Here is a 25,889-nt window from a genome sequence, read left to right as displayed (position 1 = left end):
AGTGTGTGCAATAATTTTCAACATCACCTGACCCCTGATTCAATTGCCTGAGTTCTGCCTCGACAGATGAGACTCGATCAGGATCATCATATAATAGCCCCATAGCAGAAAAAAATTCTTCTACAGACCTTAAACATGGATCATTAGGTTGGAGAGAAAAGGCCCACCCCTGTGGTTCTTTGCGCAAAAGTGACATAATAAAACTAATGTGCTGTGATTCATTCCCAGAGGACCTTGGTCTCAAACGAAAATATAACAAGCAAGCATTTTTAAAGGAAAAAAAATCTTGCTGTTTACCATAAAAAACATCAGGCAGTCCTACCTTGGGTTCCACAAAATGCACTTCAGAACAGCTACTCACGTGTTGCTGGAACTTGGCTACCTCCAGAGACCATCCCTGCAGATGTTGAGCCAAATCCTGGACGGAAACCATACTGATCCCCGAATCTCTTTCCTTTTAGTTTTTTTTGGACTGGACTTACTGTTATAATCTGCAACAAGTACTAAGGAAAGATAGGAGAAAGCTGTCCCTACAGTAAGACTAAGCTGAATCCCTACGATATAGCAGGCTGCCTGTTCCTAGCGAAAAGACCCACCTTAGTCCTCGGCTAGTCTGAATGAAGGCCTATAGCATAAAGGGAGGAGTCCCTAAAATCTAAGGACTGGGACAAAAAAATGGGACACCTCCTAAACAGAGAAGTTGTTGCAGAACATAAAAAGACAAACAGACAAAAAGGTACTAGAGGTCCCAGAAGGACCAAACGAACTGACAGAGAAAGGCACAGAAGCACCTGGCTAGAGAAACAGTCAAACACTGAAGTTCAGCACATACAGGAGGGCGGAGCTGAAATATAAAGGCAGGTGGTCACGTGACCGCAAAACACAAGATGGAAAAACAAACAGGAGGGCTCTAACATCCAGAATAATGACTGTTGCTCCGTTTGACCTGTCTCATCTACCTCCTGGTAAGACCTTTGTAGCAGATCAGGATCGGAAGAGGGTCTTACTCCGGGGTCATTCGTCCAAACTGGCTGATCATGCCGGCCAGAGGAAGACGCTTCTGCTCATTGCCCAACATTATAAGTGGCTCACTCTGCGTAAGGATGTTGCTGATTTTGTCACGGCTTGTTCCTCCTGTGCCCGTAACAAGATACCTAGGCACCTGCCAGCTGGTCATCTTCTTCCTCTCCCCGTGCCTTCTGCTCCTTGGCAACACATTGCTATGGACTTCATCACTGATCTTCTGGTATCTGCCGGTTCTACTGTCATATGGGTGGTCACTGACCGCTTCTCCAAGATGGCTCACTTCATTCCTTTGCCTGGTCTTCCGTCCGCACCTGTGCTGGCTAATGACTTCATCCGTCACATCTTTCATCTCCACGGCTTACCTCTCCACATTGTCTCGGACAGAGGAGTTCAGTTCCCTTCTCGCTTCTGGAGAGCCACGTGCAAGCTGCTGGATGTCACTTTGGATTTTTCTTTGGCCTATCATCCTCAATTTAATGGTCAGGTAGAACGTATTAATCAGATCCTTACCAGTTTTCTTCGGCACTTTGTCAACGCTCATCATAGCGAGTGGGTAGAACATTCTGCCTTGGGCCAAGTTTTCTTATAACAACCATGTGAGTGAGTCCTCTGTTAAGTTTCCGTTCTTTCTGGTTTACGGTCAACACCCCCGAATCCCGTTTTCCATCTCTTCTTCAGTGGACAATCCTGCCGCGGAGTCTCTTGTCAGTGACTTTTTGGTGATTTGGGAAGACACTAGATCTGCGCTTCTTCAGTCCTCCGAGCGGATGAAGAAGCATGCTGATAAGAGACGTCTGGATCCGCCTCTGTTTCGTCCGGGAGACAAGGTCTGGCTTTCCTCGAAATATGTCCGTCTCAAGATACCATCATACAAGTTGGGCCTGCCGTTCATCGGTCCTTTCGAGATTTTGAACCAAATAAATCCAGTGGCGTACAAGCTGAAACTCCCTGCCTCTTTACGGATTCCCAATTCCTTTCATGTGTCTTTCCTCAAGCCTGTTGTCCTTAATCCTTTCTCTGACGATCCAGGTACCACTCCAGCTCCAGTCTTCGCTGAGGTAGTCTTTGAGGTAGAGAATATTTTGGCCATCAAGAGGGTAAGAGGAAAGACTTTCTTTCTTGTGGATTGGAAGGGGTTTGGCCCTGAGGAGAGATCTTGGGAGCCCAGGGAGAACATTCATGCCCCTTGTCTTCTAGAAAAATGTCTTGCGGGCCTAAAGAAGAGGGGGGTACTGTAGAGTCGGCGTCTCTGCCTCCTGCTGGGCAGAGATGCCGATCCCCTCACCTCCGCGGTTCCGGTCTGGCGTCCTCCGGCTCCCCTCCTGCATCTGCCCGGGGTGCGCGCATCGCGCGCAGTTCCCCAGGCACTGTGCTTAGGGCGGGCGTGCGCTCCCTCCCTCTTAAAGGGGCCGTGCTTGCCATCCTAAAGAGCCCCCGGCCAATGGCCGGAAGACTTTTCCTATATAAGGCTCCTCCTCCAAAATGGAGGTGCCTGTGCAAGATTGTTGTTTGTGTGATAATACTCTCCTCAGTCCTCAGGTTCCAGTGCCCGCAAGCCTGTCTGTTATGCACACGCCCGGGCTAAGCGGCGTGTGCGTGTGATTGGTAGTGATTCCACTGGACCGTGCCGGAGAGTGAATGCCTGGAGGGGCGTGACTAAGTATTCACCCGATCCGACCAGGGTCGCACGACGGCATACGACGCCAGTGCACCAAGGAGGAACCGAGCAGAGGGACCAGGTGCTACTCCAGGACAGACCCCGGACACGGCTGTTGACCCACACAGGGGAATACAGGAACAGGCTGGTAGGCTGGCACACAGACTGGTATGCAGGCAGGCGGGTATGCAGGCAGGCGGGTATGCAGGCAGGGGGGTAAAGGCAAGCACAGCTAGAGTGCAGACAAGGCTGAGCAGGGAGGACAGGGCTCTGTTCACACGGAACAGACAGGAAGGGAAAGACAGACCAGATACTCACACAGTACTTGCAGAGACAACAAGCAGGAGTTAGGTACGAGTTCAGACTCTGCAGAAAAAGGAAGGGAACGGACATAGAGGCAAAACAGGTAAAGGACAGGAGAGAGTTCAGACTGGAACTGAGTGTACGGAGAAGACCGACACTGCAGAGGGATACAGGAGCGGGTCTGGGAATACGGCCCCCAGAGAGGCGGAACGAACAGGCAAGGAGCGTGTTCAGACAGGACAGACCAGACACAGGAGCGGGTCTAGGAAATTGGCCACTAGAAGGCGAGAGGAACAGGCTAGGAGCGTGTTCAGACAGGACAGACAAGAGAACACAGAAAGGACTCAGTTCAGACACGGGAACTAATACCGCAAAGCAGGAGACATACAGGACTTAGTTCAGACACGGGAACTAATACCGCAAAGCAGGAGACATACAGGACACAGTTCAGACACGGGAGCTGATACCGCAAAGCAGGAGACATACAGGACTCAGTTCAGACACGGGAACTGATACAAAAAGCAGGAGACATACAGGACTCAGTTCAGACACGGGAACTGATACAAAAAGCAGGAGACATACAGGACTAGTTCAGACACGGGAACTAATACCGCAAAGCAGGAGAAATACAGGACTCAGTTCAGACAGGCCTGGAAATACAGCCTCCAGGAAAGGCAGACAAGGAAACAAAGACGGGACCTGGCACCTTCAGAGTGCAAGCACACACTGAAGGAAAACACTTATGCTCAGGCAGGGATAGAAGGGAGCTGCTGAGCTATATACCAAGTGTCAGACAGCAATAGGCTGAGGACGCACAAGGGGCGTGACCCACAGCAGGTACAAAAAGCAGGAAGTGATCGGGCGCCGCCCTTAAGCAGCAGAGACAGACACAAACAGACAGCATGGAGGGAAGCCAGAGAGACACTCTGGACAGGAGATCAAGTGCGCTCTCTTGCACAGTGGGAGATGGACCACCATGCAAGGACGCCGCCAGGTATGTTACAGTACCTCCCCCCTTACGCCCCCTCTTCTTCAGGCCTGCCAGAATCTTCCGCAGGGAATTCGAGGACCAGTCGTTCACTGGGTTGGAGGGGGACAGAGACTTGAGGGTAATCTCTGCTTCGAGGTACATCTTGTCAAGCTCACAGGAAAAAATAGACGGGTTATCAGGTACATAATGAGGAAAAGTCACTGTCTCTTTGTTATCTGGTGGTACCCCGGAGGATTCAGGAAACAACTGGAGGTCCTCCGCCGGGTCAGAAGAGTGCAGAGGCTCAGAGAAAACAACTGCTTCAGAGTACACTAGGTCGGACTCACTGGAGGAAGCAGGCGAGGTATCGGGTACCGAGTATAGGAAAGTCTCTGTCCATTCACCACCAGGTGGCACCCCGAAGGGTTCTGAACACAACTGGAGGTCCTCCGCCTGGTCGGAGGGGTGTAGAGACTCGGGAGTAACCTCTGCTTCGGAGTACACTAGGTTGGACTCACTGGACGAAGCGAGCGAGGTATCAGGTACAGAGTATAGGAGAGTCTCTGTCCTTTCACCACCAGGTGGCACCCCAAAGGGTTCTGAACACAACTGGAGGTCCTCCGCCTGGTCGGAGGGGTGTAGAGACTCGGGAGTAACCTCTGCTTCGGAGTACACTAGGTTGGACTCACTGGACGAAGCGAGCGAGGTATCAGGTACAGAGTATAGGAGAGTCTCTGTCCTTTCGCTACCAGGTAGCACCCCGAAGGGTTCAGGAGACAACTGGAGATCCTCCGCCTGGTCGGAGGGGTGTAGAGACTCGGGGGTAACTACCACTTTGGGGTACCCATTGTCAGGCTCACAGGACGAAGCGGACAAAGTATTGAGTACCGGGTGTAGAGAAGTCTCTCTCCATTTGTCATCGAGTGGTATCCCGGAGGATTCAGGAGGCAACAGGGGATCCTCCGCCAGGTAGTAGAGGTGCACAGACTCAGAGGTAACCACAGCTTTGGAGCATCCTTGGACATGCACACCGGTTAAAGAGAGAGAAGCATCTGATGCCGGGTGCAGGAAGTTCTCCTGTGTGGAGTCTGGATGGGCAGAAGTCTCTTCGGGCAGGAGAACTGGTGCACTACCCACGCACATTACCCATTGGGGTTTCTCCGGGATACAGGGAGATGAAGCTTCAGTAGGGACTTCAAGGTTGGGGTCAGGAGGTCTCAGGGAGGACAGACCCTGGCGTGACGGCTTGCCTCTACGTCTAGCACGTCTGGACTGCCTCTTGAGGTTGAGAGAAGTATTCCGGAAAGCGTAGTCACCCTGTGAGGATTCTGGGTGGGCAGTAGTCTCATTGGGCTGGAGGACTATTGCGCTACCCACACACATTACCCATCGGGGCTGCTCCGGGATATTGGGAGGTGAAGCTTCAGCAGGAGCCTCCGGGTTAGGATCATCGAAGACCATTAGAAAGGCCACCAGGAAGGCCATTAGGTCCCGGAGGATCGGATCCTGTGTTTCATATAGGGGGTTGATCCATTCCAAGGCATCACCCGCCAGGTAAGACATCATAAAGGCCACTTTAGCCCAATCGGAAGGAAAGTAGAGAGGGTAGGCCTTAAAGTGTAGCATGCATTGCTCCACAAATGCACGACACTGTCTTGGATCCCCATAGTAACGTGGCGGATCCGCAGGAACGAGAGCTGATAGATCCATCTGGACGGTGCGTAATTTCGCCTGGAACTCAGCTAAGAGAAAAAAAAATTTATTTATTTATTTTAATGCATATATTCGCTGGAAAACTTCTCAGAGGGCGAAGGCCGTGGGGCTCAACGGGAACCTTGGCCTGAGCATGCTGTTATGCACACGCCCGGGCTAAGCGGCGTGTGCGTGTGATTGGTAGTGATTCCACTGGACCGTGCCGGAGAGTGAATGCCTGGAGGGGCGTGACTAAGTATTCACCCGATCCGACCAGGGTCGCACGACGGCATACGACGCCAGTGCACCAAGGAGGAACCGAGCAGAGGGACCAGGTGCTACTCCAGGACAGACCCCGGACACGGCTGTTGACCCACACAGGGGAATACAGGAACAGGCTGGTAGGCTGGCACACAGACTGGTATGCAGGCAGGCGGGTATGCAGGCAGGCGGGTATGCAGGCAGGGGGGTAAAGGCAAGCACAGCTAGAGTGCAGACAAGGCTGAGCAGGGAGGACAGGGCTCTGTTCACACGGAACAGACAGGAAGGGAAAGACAGACCAGATACTCACACAGTACTTGCAGAGACAACAAGCAGGAGTTAGGTACGAGTTCAGACTCTGCAGAAAAAGGAAGGGAACGGACATAGAGGCAAAACAGGTAAAGGACAGGAGAGAGTTCAGACTGGAACTGAGTGTACGGAGAAGACCGACACTGCAGAGGGATACAGGAGCGGGTCTGGGAATACGGCCCCCAGAGAGGCGGAACGAATAGGCAAGGAGCGTGTTCAGACAGGACAGACCAGACACAGGAGCGGGTCTAGGAAATCGGCCACTAGAAGGCGAGAGGAACAGGCTAGGAGCGTGTTCAGACAGGACAGACAAGAGAACACAGAAAGGACTCAGTTCAGACACGGGAACTAATACCGCAAAGCAGGAGACATACAGGACTTAGTTCAGACACGGGAACTAATACCGCAAAGCAGGAGACATACAGGACACAGTTCAGACACGGGAGCTGATACCGCAAAGCAGGAGACATACAGGACTCAGTTCAGACACGGGAACTGATACAAAAAGCAGGAGACATACAGGACTCAGTTCAGACACGGGAACTGATACAAAAAGCAGGAGACATACAGGACTAGTTCAGACACGGGAACTAATACCGCAAAGCAGGAGAAATACAGGACTCAGTTCAGACAGGCCTGGAAATACAGCCTCCAGGAAAGGCAGACAAGGAAACAAAGACGGGACCTGGCACCTTCAGAGTGCAAGCACACACTGAAGGAAAACACTTATGCTCAGGCAGGGATAGAAGGGAGCTGCTGAGCTATATACCAAGTGTCAGACAGCAATAGGCTGAGGACGCACAAGGGGCGTGACCCACAGCAGGTACAAAAAGCAGGAAGTGATCGGGCGCCGCCCTTAAGCAGCAGAGACAGACACAAACAGACAGCATGGAGGGAAGCCAGAGAGACACTCTGGACAGGAGATCAAGTGCGCTCTCTTGCACAGTGGGAGATGGACCACCATGCAAGGACGCCGCCAGGTATGTTACACTGTCTTTCAGCCATGCCCGCCAGCCTGTCTATCAGCCGTGCCTGTCGGCCTCAGCCATCAATCCCATGGGAGTCACCTGCTCTCACACAAGGTAGGTCCCATAGTGACACCTGGTTCACCTTCCGGGTCCCTCCTTGGTTCACGGAGTCGACTAAGCCACCGTGTGGCCAGGGTCGGTCCGAGTAGGCACTTAGTTACGCCCCTCTGGTCCCTCCTTGTATCACAGCACAGAGCTTCCACCACCCGGATCCGTAACAAAGTCACTTCTTTTAACCACTTTCGAGGACTAAAGTGGTTAAAAGAAGTTCAAAAAGACTAAACATGTGCACGGCAAGTCTTTTTTACATTGCAGTGCATATGTTTATTATTTTAATTGTTTCTTTATTGCTTAAAAAAAAGATGTTGTGTGCACATACCCTCACAGGGAAAACAATCAATGATTGAGAAGTCACTGGCGAAGCTGATATGTATCTGCTAGCTGTTATGTGCTTTGCAGAGGGATCCAGCAAGACTGGCACCAAACCTGTAAAGGTGTAGCCACTGACGTACTTGGCACAAGCTGCCCAGCTAGGCGCGCCCTTGAGGGCTGGCAATACTCTTGACACAGCTCCTAGTAAATGTAAGGGGGACTTTGGCAGAACCCTTCCCAGGCACACTGTCGCCTGACAGCTGGCATCTGGTGACATGGTTGGTGCCTAGTCAAGAACCAGAGGAGTACCTCTGCAAGAACCCCAGGAAGTGAAGCAAGAAGAGAAAATGAGAAAACCCCTGAAAAGATAGCAACACTAATGCTAGCACCACTCACAACCAAGCACATAGGAACTGCAATAAACAGCAAAGGACTGAGCAGGGAGCAGGATTAAATAGTTTGCCTAATGATCAGGTGTTGATTACCTCCCAATCATCCCCAGACAGCCACTCCCTGCTAGCTTCAACAGCAGACTGGACAACCTTCCACCATTGCATAGTGCCAAACACAGCAGCTTCCTGTGTTGCCTGGCTACCAGAGAAATAAGTGACAGACACTGCGTCCTGCGTCCTCACACATCCTACAACACCAGAACGCGATTGTCCCAATCTTATGGAGTGTCTCCGTGCATGCATAGTAGCTCCACCTCCAGGGTCAAGACAATGGCGGCTCCTATGACCAGAGTAGCATAGTACCGGACCTGCATCATTCCCAGGTGGGAGCACGGAATCACAATTCCTAACACTGGCACCCAGCAGCCGATGATCATGTGATCGCTGGGTCTAATAGGAGTGTCAGGATTGCTTCTATTCCCTACATAGCAATCACTGAGTGCTATGTGTCTGCAACAGAGAAGACAGACGTAGTGTTAAATCACTTATGTCTTCTCCTAAGAGGTGAACAGAATAAAGCACATAAGAGGACACTGAAGATGCTGCATGCAGGACTGTGGTCAGACTAGCTATTTATATAGCGCTGTCCAATGTGAGCTCAGGAAAACATTGACGTGCTCATGCTACACAGTGCTACTTTAATGATAGGAAGGTATGTCAGAAAGGATGTGCTGGTGGTGTCAGTGTGGGACATTTGGCAGGCCGCCTGGGATAGCGGGGCAGAGACACCAATCTGGAACTGTCATGCTGTTTATGGAGTGACTGAAACCGATGCATTAAGGAATTTTTGATTGGGAGCGGTAAAAAGTTACTGTACATGCTGGAAATATTGTGTGTTATACTACGTGGTTGGTAGACAAAGGGGATTGACGTTTCGAAGTAGACCACACAGTTATGGAGAGGAGGCAGTTCCAGAATGGAATAGTAATTTCATAGTTTTTATTTGTACTCATTTTGTGCTCACCCTTTTTCAAAAACAAACTACATAGCACAATCAGTGTAAGGGGTCTTTCAGACATCCGGATATTTCCGGTACTGGAAGAACCAGTACCCGACATATCCGTGTCTGTGTGCCGGTCTGCATCTGTGTGGCACACATGTGGAAACCATGTGTCGCCCATGTGCCGCATCACGATCACACGTACTGGCACTTGAGAATCAGCAGTACAGTTAGCGCTGTTCCAAAGTGCTGGGTGCTGAACACTGCCCTCATCATTGTCCCCTGCCTGTGCTGCGATCAGAGTGAGCAAGGGACAATGTTGAGAATAGTAGTCTGCTCCCACTCTGTCCTGGTGTAAAAATAAGAATAAAATGAAAAAAAAAAATGCTTATACTCACCTGTCCGAAGATGTCCCTTGTTGTAATCCATCTGACCGCTCATAAGTCTAAGTGTGTAAGTATCTCCAGTACGTGTGGAACTGGACACCACATGCACCGGAGACACTGATGTCTGAAAGGCGCCTAACAGGGAGGGAAAAAAAAAACATCACTGAAGGAAAGAAAAAGCAGCCATGCTTGCAATACCATATCCAGACACAAATGCACAAACAAGATGCAGCAGGTCCCCCATGATAAAGGCGGGGGCAGCACGTGCTCCTGGAAATAATGTCGGACATTCTTTTTTTTGTTCCACAAAAACAACACAACATATTAACATTTAGCCTAATTAGGTCACGTTCACACACTCAGTATTTGGTCAGTATTTTTCATCAGTATTTGTAAGCCAAAACCAGGAGTTGAACAATCAGAGGAAAAGTATAATAGAAACACGTCACCACTTCTGTATTTATCACCCACTCCTGGTTTTACCTTTCAAATACTGATGTAAAATCTCACCAAATACTCAACATCTGCAGTGGTCTTGCCCCCCCCCCCCCCCAGGTTCAGCATCACCTCCCAGTCACCTCCTCAGATTTCTGTTGATTGACTGCAGCAGGACATCGGGCTTCACAACTATCATAGACCATTATTCATAGAGTTTTCTTGGAGTCATCTTAATGAGCTGGTAGGGCTACATCCCTTTGCTGAAGGACATTCCACAAAGATGGTAATTTAATCAAGCTCCTTGACATGCTACACATTATGGCAAACATTAATAAACCTCAATAATAGTAACAAAATGTATGATCCTTATAGATGTCTTAGGGTATGTTCACATGCGGTGTTTTTTTGCAACTTTTTTATGCAAATAAGAATCTGCGTTTTACAGTACCAACAAAAGCTGTGAGATTCCAGAATTCTCATACACACTATTGTTGGTTTCCTACTGAATTTGAGAACAGCAGCATTTTTAAAAATCTGCAGCATTTGAATTCTTTCTGCATTTTTGCATCATTTTTTTTCACCCATAAAAAGCATTGAGAAAGTGTAAAAACACTACTAAAAACACAACAAATACATTTTGCTGTATTTGTGGAAAAGGGCAAATGTGACCAAGTGAAAAAGTGCTGGTGCTGTAATCACATAGGTGACCGATAATCTCTATTCCTGATATATCTGCACTTCTGTATGTTAAAGGACTATTTCACTAAAATTCCACTAGATGGCAGCACAGGTCAATGAAAGTGTGTCATTTATCGTGTTGAGCGAATTTGTTCAGCATTTCAAATTCGTGTTCGTGTTCATTGTCAAATCAGAGATGTTCATGGGCGGAGCCGATTTTTTTGGCGTGAACAAGTCGGAACTCCGAACACGAACACGAATTTGAAATGCCGAACATTTTCGCTCAACACTAGTCATGTACAAAAAAATAGTTTTAAGGTGCACAGCTTAAAAATATCAACAGGAGATATTTATCAGTGCCATAGAGAGGGGCCAGACAGGAAAAAAAATAACAAAAAAAAATCCAGATGGTTTTGGACAGGGGGTTAAGGGTATAGGTAATCCACTGATAGGCTGTAATGATCAAAGGATGCCCCCCTGCTAGTTGTTGATGCCAGGAAACTAGTGGAGGACACAGCATGGAATGAGGAGGGGCAGCGTTAATATGGGAAATAAGTATAGTTTTTTTGCTTTCTTACACCACCCTGTACCCATTAAAGGTGTTGTCCGGACTAAAGCTACAAGTCTGCATTCACTCTGTGTGACTTTTGACTTGTGAATCCTCACATCTCATGCACTGCGCGCTGTCAGGATTCACCGGTGACGGCATTGGGAGCGGTGGTCTTGTGATCACAAGACTTCCGGTCACATTCTGACTAGATGGGCTCGGCCTCGCTCAATGCAAGTGTATTTTGTTCAGATTGGGAATAGATGGGGACGGTGCTGGAAATGTGACAAGTCAAATGTGTATTTCTTATAAACTCTACAGACGAATTGTGTCTGGAAGAAGTCGTCATGGTGATCTGGGCCAGATGGAAAAAGTGAACGACTTCATCAGAAAGAACGTCAGCTGTAAGTCACTATCTGTAACTGTACTGTTATCTCCTATATGTTCTGCAGGACTGGTGTCTGCCGCTATACAGTCACTATATGGCAGTAACATTGGTGTTGATTTTTGTATGGTCTATGGCTGCTGAGGATCCCTTATACCCATGACTAGAGTGCGCCACAGAAGTCATAAACATGGATACCTGGTTAGGGTCTCAGTCATATGTTTTCCCCTTCTCTGTGCTGAACTCCTAGCTATGTCTCTGGCCCCCAGTCTTTAAAAGTACAGATAATGCCAGTCCTGTATTATTATTGCAGATTCCAATGTTAGACAGACAGAAGAACCTTCGGTCACCTCATGTTCATGTGACCAAAGGTCTTTGATCCTATGGGAGTTTGTAGGATCTGAAGATAAGGGAACATGGTAAGTCCTCTATAGTGTTATTTGCTGTAGTACATGTGAGGGGCACAGGGTGGTAGTCGTGGCAAAGGGCTGCTGTTCTCCTCGCACACCCTGGCACCCCACAAATAAAAGATAATGTCCTGTCTGTGGTGTGGGTGAAATGCATCACACTCACTGTTGTGCTGGAAGTCTCGACGCGTACCAGGATCCCTGATCCAGATGCCTCCACACATTGACTGACAGACTCCGTGTCCATTTTTAACATTAACTTTACTTAACAAGTTCACTGTTTCTATGGCAGTTACAGTACAGCACATGTCCATTTTGTTAGCTTGAGCTCTCCCTTTTGTTTCTGGCCCTTCTGGCTCCCGAAATGCTCTTCCTGGCTCTACAGCTCCCATGTCTCCTGGCCCACTCTTCTGTGTTGGTCTCCCATCTGGCTCCCCTTTTGGGAGATGAAAGAGGTACCCTTGTCCATACCTGATTCGAGCCATAGGCCCAAGATTTTCCAGGAGATACCGCTGAATGAAGCGGCAGCCGTCCATATGCTGTATCCCATTATCCCGTGCTTTCCGTACGTTTCCGGCCCTCTGGCCTAATCTACCTTTCCTCTCAGTTGTTTCTCCTGCACAATCTTAAACGTTACAACTCACTTATCTATCTTCCCTACCACTCTACATCTCTGACTGACTGAGTGAGTAACTGTCAAAACCGTTGCTCTTCACTGGCCCAAACCCCACACACTTTTAACTGGACCAATCACCAACTGTCTCCTTCGGTTGCTATAGCAATATCCACATTAGTAAAGGAAAGCGTACTCGTTTTATTAAGGAGGCATGAAGCGCGTGAGTGGCCCCTGTCACACCCTTACATACATTCCTCCCAATTTTTGAAGAAAAGAAAGACGGATAGATGATGTGCAGCGCGCCGCGGCAAATTTTAGCCATGCCCCTGGCCACAACCCAATCCACACCCATTTATAATTTCTTTCTCCTTTGGCAGGAGGAGTTGTCAGAGGGGCGTTGGTAGTGAGTGAAATTTAGCAGACGCTTGCCCGAGACTGCAGGGCGTAAAACCCAAATCCAGGACTGTCCACTGTATCGGGGACAGTTGGGACTAGAGATAAGTTGACCAATTCATGGGACTCTGGTCCAATGTCCAGGTCAGTGGTACCTGGCGGCTGGACGGAGACCACGAATCTCTAACCATGCGACGTCACTGGCCGGCTTTTGATCACCCAGGGTAGTGCGACGTCATCTGTGCGTCCAGCTCATCTCTAGTTGGGACATGTGGATAATTTTTTGTTCCCTCATTCACAGTCGTAGCCGCCAGAACTTTCTCCCCTTTATGTAGCTTCACTATATGACATCTGGCTCTTTTGTGTCTATAAGGTCATGTTCACACATTGCATAAATACTGTTTTTTTTTTTTTTTTTTTTGCAGGATCCGCACCAAACTACACAATAACAATCTTCTCTGATTATTGCTGCATTTTTTATGCCCTCTCCCCCATATTTGATGCGTTTCTGGTGCAAATATGAAGCCGCGTTTTTTATAGTACAGAAAAGATTTGATTCTGCATTTAATAAAGTAAATGCAGTTTTTTACATGTGTTAATTTTAGACTCCAAATAGAGACAAAAGAGAGAAAAAAGCACCAAAGACATCACCGCACCCTCTGACCTGAGACGTCACAGTCAGAGGATGCAGAAGAGACCGGAGCTGCTGTGGAGGCACGGGGACTGGTAAGTATTGTGCCGGCTGCCGGGAACCTGAGTAAGCGGGGGGGGGGGGGGGGCGCTGGCACCGCTCTCCTCCCCTCACGGGTACCATAGCGCACCGGGGTGCCTGACGGTGAGTGGGCCCCCCCGCCTGCTCAGGGACCCTGCACTTGCCCGGGTGCGACGGGTGCTGACGCCAGGCCTGCCGTTTAGTCACTAGTGAACCCCCTTAGACAACGATAACTTCTTCATGGCCTGGATACAGAATAATTCCCCTACAGCATACATGCATCTTAATCCTCATTATTTGCTTAAAAAGCAATCCAGAGAACACCGTTTTTCTGCGCCATTTGCTTGTTGGCACTGCAGAATACAGCCAGGTCCTTTCCATATTACGGCGCTAAAAATCCAGCTATTTAAAACAGTGTTTTCTCCTTTTTTTCAGTGTGTCAGTGAAGCAATTGACACCAGATTGCTGTTCAAAATACTTACCTACAGGCCAGGTATTTAAAACTGTGTTTTCTCCGTCACACGGATCAGATATACGTTGTCAGAAAATACTGCCATTTCTGGCCTCCATTAAAAATTTCATTCAGTGTGTCAGTGAAGCAATTCACAGCAGTTTGCTGGTCAAACTACTTACCTACAGGCCAGGTATTTAAAACTCTGTTTTCTCCGTCACACGGATCACATATAAGTTCGCTCCAAACTCAGTCATTTGTTGTGAGCGTGGAAGATACTGTCCTCCATTTAAAACGGGCAAGGCACGTGGCAAGGGACGGGGAACTGGATGTGATGGTAATGGTGCATGCAGAGGCCGAGGACAAGGCCATGGGCAAGCTGAAATTGTGCCACAACAAATACCCACATCTTCTCGCCTGATCTTCCTGTCCCAATTTCTAGGGGACCGCAGCACACCGCTATTGAACCCAGAGCAGTGTCAAAAGGTTGTTGGTTGGATAGTTGATAATGCTTCCAGTCACTTAGCCACCACCACCCTGTCTTCCACATGGTCAAGTCTCAGTAGCCGTGAGTCTGGACTGCATATTCCTCACCCTGATCCTCCTTCCTCCCACCATGCCGAGAACCCAGAGACAACTGATCCCACACTTTGACACTCTGAACAGCTGTTCACTTTTCCATTTATAGATTCGGGCCTCTCGCCCTGTCCACTTGAAGCGGGGCAAGAGGAGATCGCGTGTAGCGATGCCCAAATATTTGAGCAGCCACGGTCAAACGAAGGCGATGGTGGGAAAGTGTCACAAGAGGTGGACGATGATGAGACACAATTGGCAGAAAGTCAGGAGGAGGACCAGGGTGTGGAAGTGGAAGACCAGGCGGTGGATGATATAGTAACTGACTCAACCTGGCAGGAGGACATGCAGAGCGAGCACAGCAGCACACAGGGGGAGGGAGGCAGAGCAGCCCCAACAGGCAGGAAGAAGCAGTGTGGTGGCCGCAGACAGAAGGCAAGCACCCGTTCCCCGTAACACCAACACAAAGGAAGTTGCTGTTAGAACCTTGCTCTTAGGTTTTTTCCTTTGCTGGTCACATGACCTTGTTGGCCTATTTAATCCTGCTCCGCCCTTCTGGCTTTGCTGGACTTCATTGTATAACTACTTTCTAGCTAGCCTGTGCTCTGTATCTAACTCTGTTAGTTTGCTTGGTCTACGGACCTCTATGTTCTATATATTTTGTTTGTTCGTCTGTCTGCTACTATTTCTGTTAGGAGGTGTCCCATTTTCTTCCCAGTCCTTAGTACTTGTAGGGATTCCTTCCCCACACCTATAGGTCTCCGTACAGACTAGCTTAGGACTTTAGCAGGTCTGATCGCAGGATCAGGTTCCCTGTTACATCGTAGGGATTCAGCTGAGTTCTATCGTAGGGACAGATCTCCTCTCTTTCCTTAGCTCTGGTAGCAGAACATAACAGTTGCCAGTACAACTGTTAGGTCTTCCCGAGTCTGGTTGTTTTTTAAAGGCTCTGCCGATAACCCAAAAAAGGCCATTTGCAACACCTGCCAGGCCAGCATCAGCAGGGGTGGCAAAACAACCAGCCTGACCACCACCAGCATGATCAGGCACATGGCAGCAAAGCACCCGACTTTGTGGGCCGAACCCCAGGGTCCAGGAACAGTGTCTGCGGGTGGCACCATTGCTTCTTCTGCTGTTGTGCATGCAAGCCAATCCCCTGTCCATGGTGCATGCGAAGATGCCTCCTGCCCTGCACCTGTCGTTGCACACTCTCAAGTAGCAGCATCAGGAATCACGTCCATGTCCTTGTCTAAGCGCAGCATTCAGTTGTCCATACCCCAGTCCTTGGAACGCAAGCGCAAATATGCAGCCAATGCCCCACAGGCCACACTACTAAATTCTCACATTTCACGACTGCTTGCGCTCGAAATGTTGCCTTTTAGGCTCGTGGAGACAGAAGCATTCCGCAACCTGATTGCGGCGGCCGTCCCTCGGTACTCGGTCCCCAGCCGCCACTATTTCTCCAGGTGTGCCGTCCCCACATTAGCCATGCTCTCAACAACGCAGTTACCGGTAAAGTCCACCTAACCACAGATACGTGGACAAGTGCTTGTGGACAGGGACGGTACATCTCGCTGATGGTACACTGGGTTAACATAGTGGAAGCCTGGACCCAGTCGGACCTTGGGACGGAACACGTCCTCCCGAAGCCAAGGATTGCGGGTTCAGGTCAATCAGGGTTGCCCCCACGGTCTACAGCTCCTGCACCTCATCCTCCTCAGCCTCCTCCTCCTCTTCAGGCTCCATCTCCGAAATGACCACATCAGTCACAAGCTGGAAGCACTGCAGCACTGCCTCGGCCAAGCGGCAACAGGCTGTGCTGAAGCTAATATGCTTAGGTGAAAAACCGCACAATGCTGAAGAGTTGTGGACAGCTCTGAAAGAGAAGGCAGTTCTGTGGCTCACACCGCTGAACCTACAGCCAGGCATGGTCGTGTGTGACAATGGCCGGAACCTGGTGGCGGCTCTGAGGCGAGGCGAGCTCACACACGTACCATGCCTGGCCCATGTGCTAAACGTCGTGGTTCAGCGGTTTCTCAAATCCTACCTGGAGCTGCCGGATCTACTTGTTAAAGTACGCCGCCTGTGTGCCCATTTTAGAAAGCTACAGTTTCCACTGCCATTGCAGTGTTTCAGCAGCGTTTGCAGCTTCTGGCTCACAGACTGGTGTGTGATGTCCCCACGCATTGGAACTCTACACTGCAGATGATGGGAAGGATTTGTGAGCAGAAGAGGGCAGTTGTTGAGTACCAGCATCAACAAGGCCGTCGGTATTCAGTTCAGACTCAACACATAAGACCTCAGGAGTGGACATGGATGTCAGACATATGTACCATCCTCCAAATCTTTGAGGACTCCACCAAGATGGTGAGCGGCAATGATGCCATAATTAGCATCACTATCCCGCTTCTCTGTCTTCTGAAACGCTCTCTGCTCACAATCAAAGAGGATGCATTGCAGGCGGAGCATGTTGAGATGGAGCAAGGAACCATACAGGGTGATTACACACAGCCAAACCTCATCTCATCCCAACGTGGATTGGGTTACAATGAGGAAGAGAAGGAGGAGGAGGAAGGACATGAGCTAATTTCATGCACTATAGACGGTACTACCTGCACAGCTGTCATACTGTCTGTTCAGCATGGATGGCCAGAGGACAGAGAGGAGGAGGAGGAGAGCATGGTCAGTCATCCTCTTGGTGAGGACACGGAAGTCTTGCCTGTTAGTAGTCTGGCACACATGGCCGAGTTTATGTTACGCTGCCTTTCCCATGACCCTCGCGTTCTCAAAATTTTGGGTGACAGTCATTGCTGGTTGGTGACACTTCTAGACCCACGCTACAAGGAGAACTTTATATCTCTTATTCCTGAGGCAGACAGGTCTACAAAAATGGGGCTGTACCAGAAGGCCCTTGTTGCGGAACTATTAAAAAAATTCCCATCTGAAAACGCTGGCGGCAGAGGGCACACTTCGTTGGACAACCAAGGAGTACAGGCGAGAGAGACACAACTTCAATCCAGCAGAGGCAGGGGAACACTGTCAAAGTTCTGGCAGAGTTTTCTCAGGCCCTCCCACCGGACAGGCCCTGAGGCGCGGGGTACTCTCACAAGGAGTGCAAAGTTTGGGAAGATGCTGAGGGAGTACCTTGCCGACCGTACCAACGTCCTCCGTGATTCCGCTGTGCCTTATAATTATTGGGTATCCAAGCTGGATACGTGGAATGAACTGGCCCTCTATGCCTTGGAGGTCATGGCCTGCCCTGCCGCCAGCGTTTTATCAGAGCAGGTTTTTAGTGCCGCTGGAGGAATTATGACTGATTAGCGCATCCGCCTGTCAACTGAAAATACTGACAGGCAGACTCTTATAAAAATGAACAAGGGCTGGATTGGGCCAGACTTCTCAACACTACCGAATGATAGCAGCGTAACATAAACTCAAATCCAGTGTCTTTTCTTGGGAGGTGTATTCCCATGCACATTTTCACACCCACACATGGGTATACTCTTCCTGATTTTGGCTATTTACTCTTGTCTTCCTCCTTCTCCTCATCCTCCACCACCATATCACCAGGGTGACCGTGGTCCATGATGCAACAGCCACCTAATTTTTTTAAAGGGTGTTTATGATGCCCGTAAAAAAAAATTTCTATACAGTATGTTCATGTATACCCCCCAGGGGTAAATGTTTGTCAGCCCATACATTAGTGCATGGGCATTACAAGTATAGGAGGCCCGCTCCTTTCTAATGGGAACATTTTTTTATCAGGTCCTCCTCCACGTCTCTTCCAAGGGGCATTGAAGTGCCTCCAAATTGTTGGCAGCCATTGCATTCACTGCATAGGCCAACACTATGGGAGACTCTCTCCTTTCTAATGGGATTTGTCGCTACCGCGGCCCTGCTCTGTGTGTCTTTAAATTCTTAGTGGGGTTTTTCCTAAAATTGTCAGCCATTGGACTCACTGCATACCCTATAACTGTATAGCAGGCTCTCTCCTTTCTAATGGGAACATGTCGTACCTTGTTACTGTGGCCCTGCTCCATGTGTCTTTAAATTCTTAGTGGGGTTTTTCCTAAAATTTTCATCCGTTGGACTCACTGCATACCCTATAACTGTATAGCAGACCCTCTCCTTTCTAACGGGAACATGTCGTACCTTGTTACTGTGGCCCTGCTTCATGTGTCTTTAAATTCTTAGTGGGGTTTTTACTAAAATTAGTCAGCCGTTGGACTCACTGCATACCCTATAACTGTATAGCAGACGCTCTCCTTTCTATTGGGAATTTGTCATTACTGTGGCCCTGCTCCATGTGTCTTTAAATTTTTAGTGGGGTTTTTACTAAAATTGGTCAGCCGTTGGACTCCCTGCATGCCCTATAACTGTATAGCAGACTCTCTCCTTTCTATTGGGAATTTGTCGTTACTGTGGCCCTGCTTCGTGTGTCTTTAAATTCTTAGTGGGGTTTTACTAAAATTGGTCAGCTGTTGTACTCACTGCATACCCTCTAACTGTATAGCAGACCCTCTCCTTTCTAATGGGAACATGTCATACCTTGTTACTGTGGCCCTGCTCTATGTGTCTTTAAATTCTTAGTGGGGTTTTTCCCAAATTTTGGCAGCCCTTGCAGTCACAGCATGGGCATTACCACTATAGGAGACCCGCTCCTTTATAATGGGAACATTTTTTTTACTGAGACCCTCCTCTATGTCTCCTCAAAGGGGTATTGGGTTGCGTCCAAATTTTTGGCAGCCCTTGCAGTCACTGGATGCGCAATAACAGTATAGGAGACCCACTTGTTAATAATGGGAACAACAATGCATAGCTGACTGATGGCTCTCTAACAATAGCTAGGGCCGACTGCTGGCCTTTTAAGAATAGTAAGGGCCGTCTGATGTCCCTATAAAAATAGGCTTTATGACTTTCAGAGTCCCTCCATCATAAATAAAACAGGATGTGTCTGATGATGTGTCACACACCACATTGCCAGATAAGGTTGTAAATGTTAAAATGACATTTCCCGGTGAATGCATTTGTTTTAAAAAAAACGTAAAAAAAACAAAACAATAGGATCTTTCTTTAGTATAAAAAACAGCGTCACCAATTTAACAACAATGTAATCACATTGTTCAGCTCATGCACCTCCTCCATCTCTGAAATGACCACATCAGTCACAAGCTGACAGCACTGCAGCACTGCCTTGGCCAAGCGGCAACAGGCTGTGCTGAAGATAACAGGCTTAATGCTTAATTGACAAACAGCCCAGTGCTGCAGAGTTGTTGAAAGCTGTAACACAGCAGCCTGATCTGTGGCTCTCACCGTAGAACATACGGCCAGGCATGGTCGTGTGTGACAATGGGCGGAACCTGGTGGCGGAGAAATGACAGCCGGGGTAGATACGGTTTCCCTCTATGCCAGTCCTTTCACCGAGAATATGGCTATGGTGAAATAGAACTCCCACTGAGAAGCTGTTTCAGATTGAAAAGCATTGTGCCCACCAGAGGATTTGATTCTGAGGGCTAACCTTTCTCCCCCGCTCAAGAGCCCCATAGCAGCTGCAAAGTTAGCGCTATCATGAACTCTCCTGAGGCAGAAGCCGAGGCACACCAGAGGATTCTCTGGTGGGACCGTCCAACCCTGCCAAGAAGCAGTCCTGGCTAAGAAAATTGTGTGGAAAGGTTCCCGGACACTCTGTGGCTGCTTTTTTACTGAGGAGGAAACACACGCAAACACGGGGAGAACATACAAAGTCCTTGCAGATGTTGTCCTTGCTGGGATTTGAACCCAGGATCCCAGCGCTGCAAGTCTTCAGTGCTAACCACTGATCCAATGTGCTGCCGTTCACCCTCTAATATCTAACAGGCTGGAGAAACTTGCACCTACTGCCACTCTATCTTCAGCTCCTTTGTGAGAAAATGTATTTGGGCAGCCACTCAGTCTACCAAATAAAATTCCTGAGAAGGAAATTGGGGATGGCTGCGCTACTGGTACTGGTGGCAGTGCTAATACCATGGCGTCGTACCATAGTCTGCTGGAAATATTCCATGCTGGTAGGAGGCAAGCAAATTCCCACAGAAAAGTACCAGCAGTAATGTTCAGGGACCTGCGCTTGTAGAAGACGGAGACAACACCGGGAGAAATAGTGACGGCTGGGGACCGAGTATGGACACGAGGCATGAGGCATGTGGCTATGAAAAGCTTCCGCCTCCACGAGCCTAAAAGGCCACATTTCAAGTGAAAGCAGCTTTACAGGACTTCCTGTGAGAAATGACACGCAGGGTAGATAGGGTTTCCTTCTATACCAGTCCTTTCACCGAGCTAAATACAACTGTCAGCAAAAAATGTTGTGGACTGGCTCCGTACTGTCCCTGGCCACATTCACCTGTCCACGTGTTTGTGGTTAGGCGGTCCTTCCCAGTAAGTGCACTTGGGAGGGCATGGGTAATATTGTGGGACCCGTGCTTGTGGAAGGCGGAGACGATACCGGGAAATATAGTGGCGGCTGGGGACCGAGTATGGACACCCGGCTGCTGCCAGCATGAGGTTGTGAAAAGCTTCCGCCTCCACAAGCTTATTTCAAGTGCAAAAATCTGCCAAGAAATCTGGCAGTTTAGTGTTGCGGCTTGTGGGTGTGTGGGTGGCTGGCTGCATACTTGCACTTGCATTTCAAGTAACAGAAAACTAAGCAGATGGTGGCCTCTATCATCATCATAACCTCACCTCGGCACTATGAACTCTCCTGAAGGAGAAGCCAGGGCCTGCCGGAGGAGTCTCCGGTTCTCTGGTGGGCCCGTCCAACCCTGCCGAAAAGCAGCCCTTGCTAAGAAAAGTGTGGGGGAAGGTTCCCGGACACTCTATGGCTGCTTTTTAATGTGGATCGGCCATGCTTATGCATGTTATTTCTGAAACCGCATTACAGATCAGGCCATTGTCCAACTCTGTATTCAAGAAATTAAATGCGCAAAGAAAGATGTGTGTGTGTCAAAGCACCTCCAACAAGGGCGAGTTGATGTTGGACGGGCTGCCATTGCTTCTGCAACAAGCTGCATTACAGGACTTCCTGTGAGAAATGACATGCAGGGAACATAGGGTTTCCCTCTATGCCAGTCCTTTTACCGAGCTAAATACAACTGTCAGCAAAAAAAGTTGTTGACTGGCTCTGTACCGTCCCTGGCCACATTCTCCTGTCCACGTGTTTGTGGTTAGGCGGTCCTTCTAAGTAAGTGCACTGGGGAGGGCACGGGTAATGTTGTGGGACCCGTGCTTGTGGAAGGCGGAGGCGATACCGGGAAATATAGTGGCGGCTGGGGACCGAGTATGGACACCCGGCTGCCGCCGGCATGAGGTTATGAAAAGCTTCCGCCTCCACGAGCCTAAAATTCCACATTTCAAGTGCAAAAAGCTGTCAAAAATTTGGCAGTATAGTATTGCAGCCTGTGGGTGGGTGGCTGGCTGCATACTTGCGCTTGCATTCCAAGGAATGGGGTAGGGACAACTGAACCCTGCAGTGGGACAAGGACGTGGACGGTGATTGTTGCAAGTCTGCAACGACAGGTTCATGGTGGGAGGCATCTTCGCATGCGCCAAGGATCACTTATTATGGGCACACTTTTAGGCAGTGACCTGGGAGACAGAGATGCTTCCAGAGGTCTTCCCCATGCTGTTCCCATGACTTTTCAGCACTGTATGTATGTGTCTGATGATATCTCACACACCACATGGCCAGATAAGGTTGTAAAATGTTAAAATGAAACTTCCTGGTGAATGCATTTGTCTTGGTTGAAAGCAATGCAAAAGTGCAAAAACGCATCAAAAACGCTACGTGTGAACATAGCCCAAGGTGTGGAGGAGTATTTTTGCTTTTGGTTATTTATTTTGCTTTATATACATTGTACATGTCATGGAAAGGATGTTCCTTAACATATTTCCCAGGAAAATCCATTTTGGTTTTGTTTTTGTATGTTTTATTGTGAGTCCGTAAAAGTGGCGTAATACCTCTGACAAAATTGTTGACAGAAGTGACCTGGGAGTCATTAATGCTTCCAGGGGTCTTCCCCATGCTGTCCCCATGTCATTTGAGCACTGTTCCCATCGATTTGGGCAATTTTTAGGCCCTCTGCAGACCGCTGGGGAGGAGCCGCCTGAAAAATGCTCGAGTTTCCCATAGACTTACATTGGGCTCGTTGTTCGGGTCGAGCACCCGAGTATTCAAATTTGCTCGACCCGAACAATGAGTACCCGAGCATTTTAGTGCACGCTCATCACTAATTAGCATATATTAATATACACTGTTCAAAAAAATAAAGGGAACACTGAAACAACACAATGTAACTCCAAGTCAATAACACTTCTGTGAAATCTACCTGTCCAGTTATGAAGCGACACTGATTGTGAATCAATTTCTCCTGCTGTTGTGCAAATGGAACAGACAACTGGTAGAAATGATAGACAATTAGCAAGATACCCCCTATAAAAAGGAGTGGTTCTGCAGGTGGTGACCACAGACCATTTCTCTGTTCTCATCCTTTTTGGCTGTTGTTTTTTTCACTTTTTCATTTTGCCATTACTCTCACCCCTAGAGGTACAGTAGCATGAGGCGGTGACTACAGTACAACCCACGGAAGTTGCTCAGGTAGTGCAGTTCATCCAGGATAGCACATCAGTGCGAGCTGTGGCAAGAAGGGTAGCTGTGTCTGTTAGCATAGTGTCCAGAGCATGGAGCAGATACCCGGAGACGTGGAGGGGGCCGTAGGAGGGCAACAATCCAGCAGCAGGACCGCTCCTCCGCGGAGGAGCACTGCCAGAGCCCTGCAAAATGACCTCCAGCAGGCCACAAATGTGCATGTGTCTGCACAAACAGTTAGAAACCGACTCCATGAGGGTGGTATGAGGGCCCGACATCCACAGATGGGGGTTGTGCTCACAGCCCAACACCGTGCAGGACGCTTGGCATTTGCCACAGAACACCAGGATTGGCAAAGTCGCCACTGGCGCCCTGTGCCCTTAACAGATGAAAGCAGGTTCACACTGAGCACATGTGACAGACGTGACAGAGTCTGGAGACTCCGTGGAGAGTGATCTGCTGCCTGCAACATCCTTCAGCATGACCGGTTGGCAGTGGGTCAGTAATGGTGTGGGGTGGCATTTCTTTGGAGGGCCGCACAGCCCTCCATGTGCTCGCCAGAGGTAGCCTGACTGCCATTAGATACCGAGAGGAGATCCTCAGACCCCTTGTGATACCATATGCTGGTGCGGTTGGCCCTGGGTTCCTCCTAATGCAGGACAATGCCAGACCTCATGTGGCTGGAGTGTGTCAGCAGTTCCTGCAAGATGAAGGCATTGAAGCTATGGACTGGCCCGCCCGTTCCCCAGACCTGAATCCGATTGAGCACATCTGGGACATCATGTCTCGCTCTATCCACCAACGTCACGTTGCACCACAGACTGTCCAGGAGTTGGCGGATGCTTTAGTCCAGGTCTGGGAGGAGATCCCACAGGAGACCATCCGCAACCTCATCAGGAGCATGCCCAGGCATTGTAGGGAGGTCATACAGGCACCTGAAGGCCACACACAATACTGAGCCTCATTTTGACTTGTTTTAAGGACATTACATCAAAGTTGGATCAGCGTGTAGTGTGTTTTTCCACTTTAATTTTGGGGGTGACTCCATATCCAGGCCTCCATTGGTTAATAAATTTGATTTCCATTGATGATTTTTGTGTGATTTTGTTGTCAGCACATTCAACTTTGTACAGAACAAAGTATTCAATGAGAATATTTCATTCATTCAGATCTAGGATGTGTTATTTGAGTGTTCCCTTTATTTTTTTGAGCAGTGTATTTAACAATTCCAGCACTGCCTCTTTTTTTCTGATTGTTCTATTTGTACTAGCATATCAATCTACCTCACTATAACAAGAACTTTTTCAATTTTCTTGCTTTCATATCAAGCTGTTTAGCACGATAGTCTTCATTATTTAGAATTTTTATATTTGTGTGTTATTACATATGTTGCACTGTTTGCTTTCTATAGAGTGTGCTTCACAGCCCATTGCTGACTACTGAATGAGTTAACTGAGTATCCATCAGTGAGCTCATTGTTTTTGTTTTTTTTGTGTTTAGAATAGATTCTCCTAGCTGATTTATGACCACAGACCACATCAAGCTTAAATGTGCAGTGAAACAAATAGCCTGTAAAAGCCAAACGTTGCAACATTTTTAAAGAAATCAAATTTAAAAAAATTATTTTTAGTCCAAAAGAACAATTGGGGCCTGTGCCTATGTTTTTCTGTATTTGGCAATTTTTCTTAGCGTATATTCATAGGGATTCTGCTTTAAAAAATTCACATAAAAATTGCTTTTTTTTATTTCACTGCTAAAATACATGATGCTATTTTTTCGCATTTTTTTGTTCACATGAAAATTGAAGTAACACCAATTTTTTAGGTATTAGATTTGACTGTTAATCAACTTAAAACAAAAAAACCCCACTGCATACACAAAACAGTGTCCAAAACACATGCCCCCAAACTTCTGTAATTCTTTACATGGATTTTCCAAGCCAAAAAATCCTCATAAAAACTGTGTGTGAACATACCTTTACAGCAGGAAATCACCTATCGTCAGACAGTGCTTTTTCTACAATTCTGTGAAAATGCAGTAAGAAATTATAGAAAAATGGGGCTGAAGAAGGCCCCTTAAGGGCTGCATAAAAAGGCGTCTTGGCAGTCATAAAGGTTGTTAAATAAATTGTATAGTTGTTACAGTTATGGGGATGCCAAAAAGTCTATATGATTTGGTGTCTTGGGACATAGATTTAATTAACGTTATTTTAAAAAAAAATATGGAAACATCATTGTAAGTTAAACGTTTTGTAACCCGAGGAACCACTGCAAGCACGTGATCTTGGCTCACATTACTTTCTGATGCTCGGGCTGCGCCAGCTGCAATCTGCCGGCAGCGAGGTCTACACATAGGATGGTTGGGGGCTTCTTGCGGAAACTAGAAGAATAGGTTAGGGCTAGGTTTTTGATTTAATGCTTGAATTTCTATTAAATAGAACTGTGCCCATCCCTGTTTACTGCATATTTCGGCTGTCGTTATTTATTATTCTGGAGTCTTGTGTTTTTCTCTTCAATGAATCATACGCTTCCTAATTCAGCTGCAAGTCATATTATTGCATCGTTGATATATGACGCGGACATTTTCCATGCTGGGAAACAGTATGAGACGGCAGATTTACGCTTTTCAGAAGCATCCATGACTTATTACATGGCATAATCCGTAAGATATTCTTTT

This window comes from Phyllobates terribilis, unplaced genomic scaffold (genome assembly GCF_046119375.1).
Source record: "Phyllobates terribilis strain yellow unplaced genomic scaffold, ASM4611937v1 Scaffold_7__3_contigs__length_470593459, whole genome shotgun sequence".
Classification (NCBI taxonomy): domain Eukaryota; kingdom Metazoa; phylum Chordata; class Amphibia; order Anura; family Dendrobatidae; genus Phyllobates; species Phyllobates terribilis.
This window is presented reverse-complemented; position numbering follows the sequence as displayed.